Source organism: Oncorhynchus gorbuscha, linkage group LG09, assembly GCF_021184085.1.
Source record: "Oncorhynchus gorbuscha isolate QuinsamMale2020 ecotype Even-year linkage group LG09, OgorEven_v1.0, whole genome shotgun sequence".
Taxonomy (NCBI): domain Eukaryota; kingdom Metazoa; phylum Chordata; class Actinopteri; order Salmoniformes; family Salmonidae; genus Oncorhynchus; species Oncorhynchus gorbuscha.
Window position 1 is genome coordinate 39,067,547 of NC_060181.1, and position 10,749 is coordinate 39,078,295.

Sequence of the window (10,749 nt, forward strand, 5' to 3'; positions counted from 1 at the left end):
ACAGCTGTGTTGCCATAGAAATGAGTTTGGAACTCCATGGTTACCATTAGAATCCTATACAATTCCTGGTCATCGTTCTAATTCCATTGATCCTATTTTGTCACCAGAGGCTTTCCTATGTTGTGTGTGCATAATATAAAACAAAAAGACCAAATGTTTTTAAGTCACTAGCTAGGTCAATGGCCCATTGAAATGTTTTAGCTTGTTTCATGGAGGTTATTATTGTTATTGTTCTGATGACCAGGTGGCGAATCGCATCTCTGCATGTCTGGCAGACATATCAGTGTGGATGACGGATCACCACCTCAAGCTGAACTTCGGCAAGACGGAGCTGCTCTTCCTCCCGGGGAAGGACTGCCCGTTCCATGATCTCGCCATCACGGTTGACAACTCCATTGTGTCCTCCTCCCAGAGCGCTAAGAACCTTGGCGTGATCCTGGACAACAAACTGTCGTTCTCAACTAACATCAAGGCGGTGGCCCGTTCCTGTAGGTTCATGCTCTACAACATCCGCAGAGTACGACCCTGCCTCACACAGGAAGCGGCGCAGGTCCTAATCCAGGCACTTGTCATCTCCCGTCTGGATTACTGCAACTCGCTGTTGGCTGGGCTCCCTGCCTGTGCCATTAAACCCCTACAACTCATCCAGAACGCCGCAGCCCGTCTAGTGTTCAACCTTCCCAAGTTCTCTCACGTCACCCCGCTCCTCCGCTCTCTCCACTGGCTTCCAGTTGAAGCTCGCATCCGCTACAAGACCATGGTGCTTGCCTACGGAGCTGTGAGGGGAACGGCACCTCAGTACCTCCAGGCTCTGATCAGGCCCTACACCCAAATAAGGGCACTGCGTTCATCCACCTCTGGCCTGCTCGCCTCCCTACCACTGAGGAAGTACAGTTCCCGCTCAGCTCAGTCAAAACTGTTCGCTGCTCTGGCTCCCCAATGGTGGAACAAACTCCCTCACGACGCCAGGACAGCGGAGTCAATCACCACCTTCCGGAGACACCTGAAACCCCACCTCTTTAAGGAATACCTAGGATAGGATAAAGTAATCCTTCTCACCCCCCCCCCCCCCTTAAAATATTTAGATGCACTATTGTAAAGTGGTTGTTCCACTGGATGTCATAAGGTGAATGCACCAATTTGTAAGTCGCTCTGGATAAGAGCGTCTGCTAAATGACTTAAATGTAAATGTAAATGTAAATTGTTGAACTTCTGAAAGTATAGGCTTTGGCTCAGTGGGCTATAAAGTCTTGTGGAGCACAGACAACCCGTGATAAAACATATTGACCACATTCAGACAAGGGGGGGCGAAGCCACATCCCACTGAGGTAGGAGAGCACTGAAGCATCTGCATAATAATAATCCATACCTCTTTTATAAACAGGATATTATCATTGATTATATCAAAGTGTATGTATGAATAAGTCTGATTGACCTTTTTTCATGGCAGGTTCACCTTTTGAAGCCGGATGAGGTTCCCAAAGCGTGCTGCGCACCCACCAAGCTCAGTCCCATCTCTGTACTCTTCTACGACCACAACAACAATGTGATTAAATAAATAACAATATGATGCTAAAGAAGCATAGCAACATGGTGGTCAAGACCTGTGGATGCCTGTAACATCTGTGGTGGCCCATCTATTGTACATCATTTTAATAAACTTCACTACCATTGTTTCAAAAGATAAACACAGGGTTGTTAGCAATAATCTGGCAATATGCGGATAAATAGTATGTATCTACACTGAACAAAAACATAAACGCAACATGCAACAATTTCAACAATTTTACTGAGTTATAGTTCATATAAGGAAATTGGTTCATTAAAATACATTCTTTATGCCATAATCTATGGATTTCACATGACTGGGAATACAGATATGCATCTGTTGATCACAGATACCTTTTCAAATAAAGATAGGGTTGTGGATCAGAAAACCAGTCAGTATCTAGTGTGACCACCATTTGCCTCATACAGAGGGACACATCACCTTAGCATAGAGTTGATCAGGTTGTTGATTGAGGCCTGTGGAATGTTGTCCGGCTCCTCTTTGATGGTTTTGCGAAGTTGTTGGATATTGGCGGGATCTCATACCCACTGTTGTGCACGTCGATCCCGAGTATCCCAATCATGCTCAATGGGTGAGATGTCTTGTGAGTCTTCGATGTGCACTACTTCTTCTCCAAGCTACAGATCACCACCACTACCATCCTCTACTTGACCATGATCATGGTGTTCATATTCTTCCTCAACGACAGTGGCACACTACGCAACGACAGTGGCACACTACGCAAGGCTAGACGGTAACAGGTTTTTTCAGAGGAACTCAAAACAGATTCGGTGTATCCTGATTTTTACTTTACCAAACAGTACTGGAGCTTTTTGCAGACTTTGGCAGATTCATCGGCTGTTTCCGACCACCCCTCCCCATAGGAATTGAATCAGCCTTTTAATAAATGGAATTTGGTGGTGCTATAATACCGAGCCGAGCTCATTGAAAATATTGATGCCAGGGATATTTTTGGTCTGTGTGCTCCTGAAGTGTTCTCTTTCATTTGTTTTGTTTTTAATGTATTTCTGGTACCCTCCTACCTGAGTGGAATGAGGCATGTGTGGCATTTCACTGTTAAAATCATCCCAGTGGGGAGATGAAACACCTGTGTGTTGAAAAGTCACATGCTCTAAGTCAGGGGTATTCAATTCTTACTCTACGAGGTCCGGAGCCTGCTGGTGTTCTGTTCTGCCTGATAATGAATTGCACACACTTGGTGTCCCAGGTCTAAATCAATCCCTGATTAGAGGGGAGCAATGGAAAAAATGCAGTCGAACTGGCTTCGAGGTCCAGAGTTCATTTTGAAGGCTCTAAGTCATCTCTGCTCTACCAATGTGTTTTAATGGGCTGATGTGGGTAATACTAATACAGAGAACCCAACCCACTCAAGTGACGTACCCCTCCTAGGGATGGCATGGAAGAGCACTAGTAAGCCAGTGACTCAACCCCCAGAATCCCAGTGGAGAGGGGGCAGTTTGTCGCTCCAGTGCCTTGCCGTTCACCTTCGCACCCCTGGGCCAGACTACACTCAATCATAGGACCTACTGAAGAGATGAGTTTTCAGTCGAGACTGAGTGTGCTTCCCTCACATGGATAGATCATTCCATAAAAAGATCTTTCCATAAAAAATAGCTCTTTAGGATAAAGCCCTGCCTCCAGCTGTTTGCTTAGAAATTCTAGGGACAATAAGGAGGCCTGCGTCTTGTAACCGTAGTGTACATGTAGGTATGTACGGCAGGATCAAATCGGAGAGATAGGTAGGAGCAAGCCCATGTAATGCTTTGTAGGTTAGCAGTAAAATTATCCCTAGCCTTAACAGGAAGCCAATGTAGAGAGGCTTATACTCGAGTAATATGATCAAATTGTTGAGTTCTAGTCAGGATTTTAGCAGCCGTGTTTAGCATAAACTAAAGTTGATTTAGTTCTTCGCCGGGTTACCGGAGAGCAGAGCATTGTAATATGACTAAAGCATGAATGAGCTTTTTGTAACAGCTGTTGGAATGAGAGGACCAAGGGGCAGCGTGGTATGTGTGTCACGAATCCCACTTCCTGAGTCTGTTTGCCTGTGTTTCTGTCCTGGAGTGTGTTTCCGGTGTCCTGGAACGCACCCTGTCTGGTTGCCGAGCGAATTAGCTTGTTGGGAGATCGATGTTCACCCGTACCTTTATCCCATCAGTAATCTGCACACCTGTCCTGATCATCACCTCTCCCCTTCAAAAGCTCTGACCTGACATCCATTCCCTGCCGGATCGTTAGCCATGAACAGTATGTTGTGCCAGAGTATCAGCCTCAAGTTGGATAGAATTTGTTTTGTTGTTTTTTACGTATTGCTTGCCTTAAACTTAACTCCGTTTGTTCTGTCTTCAGTTACTCACCCGGATCATTTACCCCATTCCCGCCTGGTCGTCGGAGGATTCCGCTACCCCATTGGATCCACCTATTTACTCCCATCAACTCAACACCGCTGCCCGCTACACCACCTGGATATATCTACCCATTCACATTCACTTGTAAATAAATACTCACCTTCTTCCTACTCTCCTTATCCTGGTCTGCTTCTGGGTTCGATTTTGAAAGAACGTGACAATGTGTCCATATTTATTTAATGAACACAGAAATAACATAAATAACACTGTGAACGAACGAAACAGTTCTGTCTGGTGCAAACACACAACAGAAAACAATCACCCACAACTCAAAATAGGAAAACAGGCTACCTAAGTATGGTTCTCAATCAGAGACAACGATTGCCAGCTGCCTCTGATTGACCATTGTATTTCTTAGTGTTCAGTTTATGTTTTATAATAAACGATATGGACACTTACCACGCTGCGTTTTGGTCCGATCCCTGCTGCACCACCTTCAGACGAAGAGGAGAAAATCTCCTGTTACACAAATGATCAATTAGCCTTTTAAAACGATAAACGTGGATTAGCTAACACAACGTGCCATTGGAACACAGGGGTGATGGTTGCTGATAATGGGCCTCTGTACGCCTATGTAGATATTCCATTTAAAAAATCAGCCGTTTCCAGCTACAATAGTAATTTAAAACGTTAACAATGTCTACACTGTTTTTCTGATCAGTTTTATGCAGTGTATGTAAATAAGATATCTGTTTTTATAGATTTGCTAAAATGTAAAAAAATAAAAGTTTTCACATTGTCATTGTGGGGTATTGTGTGTGAATTGCTGATTCATTTTTTAAAATACTTTCCGAAGGCACTGTACCTAGGGGCGTGGCTCAGAAAACCAGTCAGCATCTGGTGTGAACACTATTTGCCTTATGCAGCGCAACATCTCCTTTGCATAGAGTTGATCAGGCTGTTGATTGTGGTTTGTGGAATATTGTTCCACACCTCTTCAATGGCTGTGCAAAGTTGCTGGATATTGGCCGGAACTGGAACACGCTGTCGTACACATCAATCCAGAGCATCCCAAACATGCTCAATTGGTGACATGTCTGGTGAGTATGCAGGACATGGAAGAACTGGGACATTTTCAGCTTCCAGGAATTGTATACAGATCCTTGCGACATCGGGCTGTGCATTATCATGTTGAAACATGAGGTGATGGCGGCAGATGAATGGCACGACAATGGATCTCATCACGGTATCAAATTGCCATTGATAAAATGCAATTGTGTTCATTGTCCGTAGCTTATGCCTGCCCATACCATAACCCCCCACCATTTTGTGACACTCTGTTCACAACGTTGACATCAGCAAACCGCTCGCCTATACGACACCATATACGTGGTCTGCGGTGGTGAGGCCAGTTGGGCGTACTGCCAAATTCTCCAAAACGACGTTGGAGGCGGCTTATGGTAGAAAAAGTAACATTCAATTCTCTGGCAACCTCTCTGGTGGACAATCCTGCAGTCAGCAAGCTAATTACAGACTCGCTCAAAATGGTTGACATCTGTGGCATTGTGTTGTGTGACTAAAACTGCACATTTTAGAGTGACCTTTTATTGTCCCCAGCACAACCACGTCTGTGAGATGGATGGATTGTAATGGCAAATGGGAAATGCTCACTAACAGGGATGTAAACAAATGTGTACACAGAAATAAGCTTTTAAACCGTTGGAACCGTTCTGGGATCTTTCATTTCAGCACATGGGACCAACATCCTACATGTTGTGTTTATATTTTTGTTCAGTTAGATGAATCACTGTACCGAGTGTTGAAAGGGTTTCCTGACTGTGACTGAAATGGACCTGTTCCTTTAAGCATCACTCTAAGATGTGCATACCATCAATCAATAATACGAAGCTAAGAAAAAGCATTTGTATACAACGTGATAGCAAAAACATTAACATCGGGAGCAATAGCCAGAACCAGATTCAGAAATCATAAACCACGGGGCTTTGTTTAAAAAAAAAAGTTAATAAACAAAAACCAGGACGTGTTATGTATGTGACTGTTATTAAATTGTATTTTAAAGGCATGGACATAGCTGGTGTAGCATCTTTTAATGTTAGTTGGGTCATTCCTACTATGCGTAGCCTTTTGGACCTCACAATTGTTTGAAAAAGTTATATCTTCAAAAAAAATAAAGTATTCTAATTTTTATTTATTTTTAAAGGACATGTTTGACTTTCAGAAATACATATGGGTCAAGCTCAGGCACTTAAATGTTTAAATTGGGTCATTACCACCACAACAACAAATTACATGATAATAACATTGTTTCAAAAGTTTGTTTTCTTGGTTACCATGGATGTGAATAGTGACAGTGGAGCACATGGATGTCATAAATCAACCAAGAAGAAGACAATGACATATATTTGTATATATAGTGTATGTGGACACCCCTTCAAATTAGTGGATTTGGCTATTTCAGCCACAGCCATTGCTGAAAGGTGTATGAAATTGAGCACAAAGCCATGCAATCTCCATTGACAAACATTGGCTGTAGAATGGCCGGTACTGAAGAGCTCAGTGACTTTCAACGTGGCACCGTCATAGGATGCCAACTTTCCAACAAGTCAGTTCATCAAATTTCTCCCCTGCTAGAGCTCCCCCGGGTCAACTGTACGTGCTGTTATTGTGAAGAGGAAACATCTTAGAGCAACAACGATTCAGCCGTGAAGTGATAGGCCACACAAGCTCACAGAACGGGACCGCCGAGTGCTGAAGCACGTAGTGTGTAAAAATGGTCTGTCCTCGGTTGCAACAAACTACCTAGTTCCAAACTGCCTCTGGAAGCAATGTCAGCACAAGAACTGTTCATCTGGAGCTTCAGGAAATGGGTTTCCATGCCCGAGCAGCTGCACACAAGCCTAATAAAATCACCATGCGCAATGCCAAGCGTCTACTGAAGTGATGTAAAGCTAGCCGCCATTGGACTCTGGAGCAGTGCAAACGTGTTCTCTGGAGTGTTGAATCACGCTTCACCATTTGTCAGTTCAACTGACAAATCTGGCTTTGGTCGGATGCCAGGTGAACGCTACCTGCCCCAATGCATAATTCCAACTGATAAGTTTGGTGGAGAAGGAATAATGGTCTGGAACTGTTTTTCATGGTTCGGGCTAGGCCCCTTAATTCCAGTAAAAATACATTTTAACACTACAGCATACAATGACATTCTAGACGATTCTGTGCTTCCAACTTTGTGTCTCAGCATGACAATGCCCCCGTGCACAAAGCGAGGTCCATGCAGAAATGGTTTGTCTATATCGGTGTGGAAGAACTTGACTGGCCTGCACAGAGCCCTGACCTCAACCACATCGAACACCTTTGGGATGAATTGGAACAATGACTGCGAGTCAGGCCTAATCGCCCAACATCAGTGCCTGACCTCACTAATGCTCTTGTGGCTGAATGGAAGCAATTCCCAACAGCAATGTTCCAACATCTAGCGGAAAGCCTTCCCAGAAAAGTGGAGGCTGTTATAGCCGCAGGGTGGACCAACTCCATAATAATGCCCATGATTTTGAAATGAGATGTTTGACGAGCAGGTGTCCACATGCTTTTGGTCAGGTAGTGTATATAAAACGAAATCAGACAAGATCCTATAAGATACCAGGAGTATCTTAGGAAACAAAGATACCTCAAAACAAAATAAAGTGGTGAACTGAAACCCTTCTCACAACTTTCCCAGTGAGGGAAAAAAGGGGGGGAAAGGAAGCAACGGAAAATAAACCAATGTAACAGAAGATCAACTATCCAGAAAAGAGTGGTTATGGAGTCATCCCTGTCAAGGAACACACCACCAAAATCACCTGAAGTCTTACAGCTACACAATGATGACCTATCTGCCCCTCAAATGACTCCAAATCGATGTAATTGTTTTGGCCCACAGACTGTGATAATTCAACAGAGGCAGAAAAGCACAACCTTCCACTTCAACCTGCACAGCATCACAGCCATATCCTAGAGCACATCATCCCATTTCAGACATATATGAGGGACTGATTGGAAAGTGGTGTGTTGTGAAATAGGATGAAGATCCTTACCCTGGTATTATACAAGATGTTGATGCAGAGAGCTGTGCTCTAGTCAAAAGAGGAGCCAACCGATTATTTTGGCCAATGAGAGAGGACATTGTACAGTATGATACTAACCAGGGAATGTGCTTGGGCTTGTCCCTGAGCCTCATCCAGTGACAAAATGGCATGTGATGCTTGATGGTGCAGTCTGTGAGGAAATTTGGTCTCGTTAAGCAATAGAGTGCATTAAGGGCAAAACCTAATCTTGCATGAGCACACACCTGTCTCATGAGTCTGAATCAATAGACTGCAGCCAGTGAACAATCACGTGTTTAATGTCAACCAGTGTTTCCAACCTTGTATGTGTATTTATGCCTAATGCATTGAATCCCAAATTGTTCTAAAATATGCTGTTTTTTGAGGTTTTGAATGGTCTGTTCTATATCTTCAATAAAATGAAACATGTACAACTATGACAATGTTTAATGGAATTTTCTATCTGTTGTTTTATATGAAATGTCATTTCCACCACACTAAGTCAGGAAATGGTGTATTAAATTACAATTGATTTTGATGATTTTTCCCATATGTGAACCTTATATGACAGTGGGGCAAAAAAAGTATTTAGTCAGCCACCAATTGTGCAAGTTCTCCCACTTAAAAAGATGAGAGAGGCCTGTAATTTTCATCATAGGGGTACTTCAACTATGACAGACAAAATGAGAAAACAAATCCAGAAACTCACATTGTAGGATTTTTAATTAATCTATTTGCAAATTATGGTGGAAAATAAGTATTTGGTCAATAACAAAAGTTTATCTCAATACTTTGTTTTATATACCCTTTGTTGGCAATGACAGAGGTCAAACGTTTTCTGTAAGTCTTCACAAGGTTTTCACACACTGCTGCTGGTATTTTGGCTCATTCCTCCATGCAGATCTCCTCTAGAGCAGTGATGTTTTGGGGCTGTTGCTGGGCAACACAGACTTTCAACTCCCTTCACAGATTTTCTATGGGGTTAAGATCTGGAGACGGGTTAGGCCACTCCAGGACCTTGAAATAGTTCTTACGAAGCCACTCCTTCGTTGCCCGGGCGGTGTGTTTGGGATCATTGTCATGCTGAAAGACCCAGCCACGTTTCGTCTTCAATGCCCTTGCTGATGGAAGGAGGTTTTCACTCAAAATGTCACGTTACATGGCCCCATTCATTCTTTCCTTAACATGGATCAGTCGTCCTGGTCCCTTTACAGAAAAACAGCCCCAAAGCATGATGTATCCACCACCATGCTTTACAGTATGTATGGTGTTCTTTGGATGCAACTCAGCATTCTTTGTCCTCCAAACACGACGAGTTGAGTTTTTACCAAAAAGTTATATTTTGGTTTCATCTGACCATATGACATTCTCCCAATCTTCTTCTGGATCAGTCAAATGCTCTCTAGCAAACTTCAGACGGGCCTGGACATGTACTGGCTTAAGCAGGGGGACACGTCTGGCACTGCAGGATTTGAGTCCCTGGCGGCGTAGTGTGTTACTGATAGTAGGCTTTTTCCATGTCCTAATAATTGCCCCCATAGTTGATTTCTTCAAACCAAGCTGCTTACTTATTGCAGATTCAGTCTTCCCAGCCTGGTGCAGGTCTACAATTTAGTTTCTGGTGTCATTTGACAGCTATTTGGTCTTGGCCATAGTGGAGTTTGGAGTGTGACTGTTTGAGGTTGTGGACAGGTGTCTTTTATACTGATAACAAGTTCAAACAGGTGCCATTAATACAGGTAACGAGTGGAAGACAGAGGAGCCTCTTAGAGAAGAAGTTACAGGTCTGTGAGAGCCAGAAATCTTGCTTGTTTGTAGGTGACCAAATACTTATTTTCCACCATAATTTGCAAATAAATTCATAAAAAATCATACAATGTGATTTTCTGAATTTCTTTTCTTCTCATTTTGTCTGTCATAGTTGAAGTGTACCTATGATGAAAATTACAGGCCTCTCTCATCTTTTTAAGTGGGAGAACTTGCACAATTGGTGGCTGACTAAATACTTTTTTGCCCCACTGTATATCTTGACAGTAAAATAAGAAAGGAGATAGACCAGATGCTTTTCAACTTTCTCTGGAGAAACCGTACCCATTACATTAGGAAAACTGTTGTAATGAACACTTATGAGAAGGGTGGACTGAATTTTCTGGACTTTAGTACTTTAAATAATACTTTTAAGATCAATTGGATAAAACACTTCCTAAGAAGACCCACTTCTATCCGGAATTCTATTTCTCATCATGTCTTCTCTACTTTTGGTGGCCTTAACTTCATGGTGTTTTGCAATTATAATATTGACAAAAAAACAGTGAAACTTTCTGCTTTTCATCAGCAGGTTTTCTTGTCATGGTCCTTAATTTATAAACACAAATTTTCTCTACGCAGATATTATATATGGAATAATCTGGATATTTTGTATAAAAATACTTCTTTGTTTTTAGAATATTGGTTCCGAAATAATATCCTATTGGTGAGCCAACTGGTAAATGCAGAGGGTCTTTTACTCAGTTATAAGGAATTCTTATCACTTTACAAGGTCCCTATTAACTTAAAGATTTTGCAATTGTTTAAGACGCCATTCCCTCGGGTGTTGCTCTGTTATTCAGGAACGTGTCAAGACCTGACTCTCAGAGCCTACCTTCTATTGACCCTGTTGACTCATCAGTAGGAAATATTTGTTTCTATTTTGGTCCATTCAACAACAGAGCGATATCATGCCTTATTG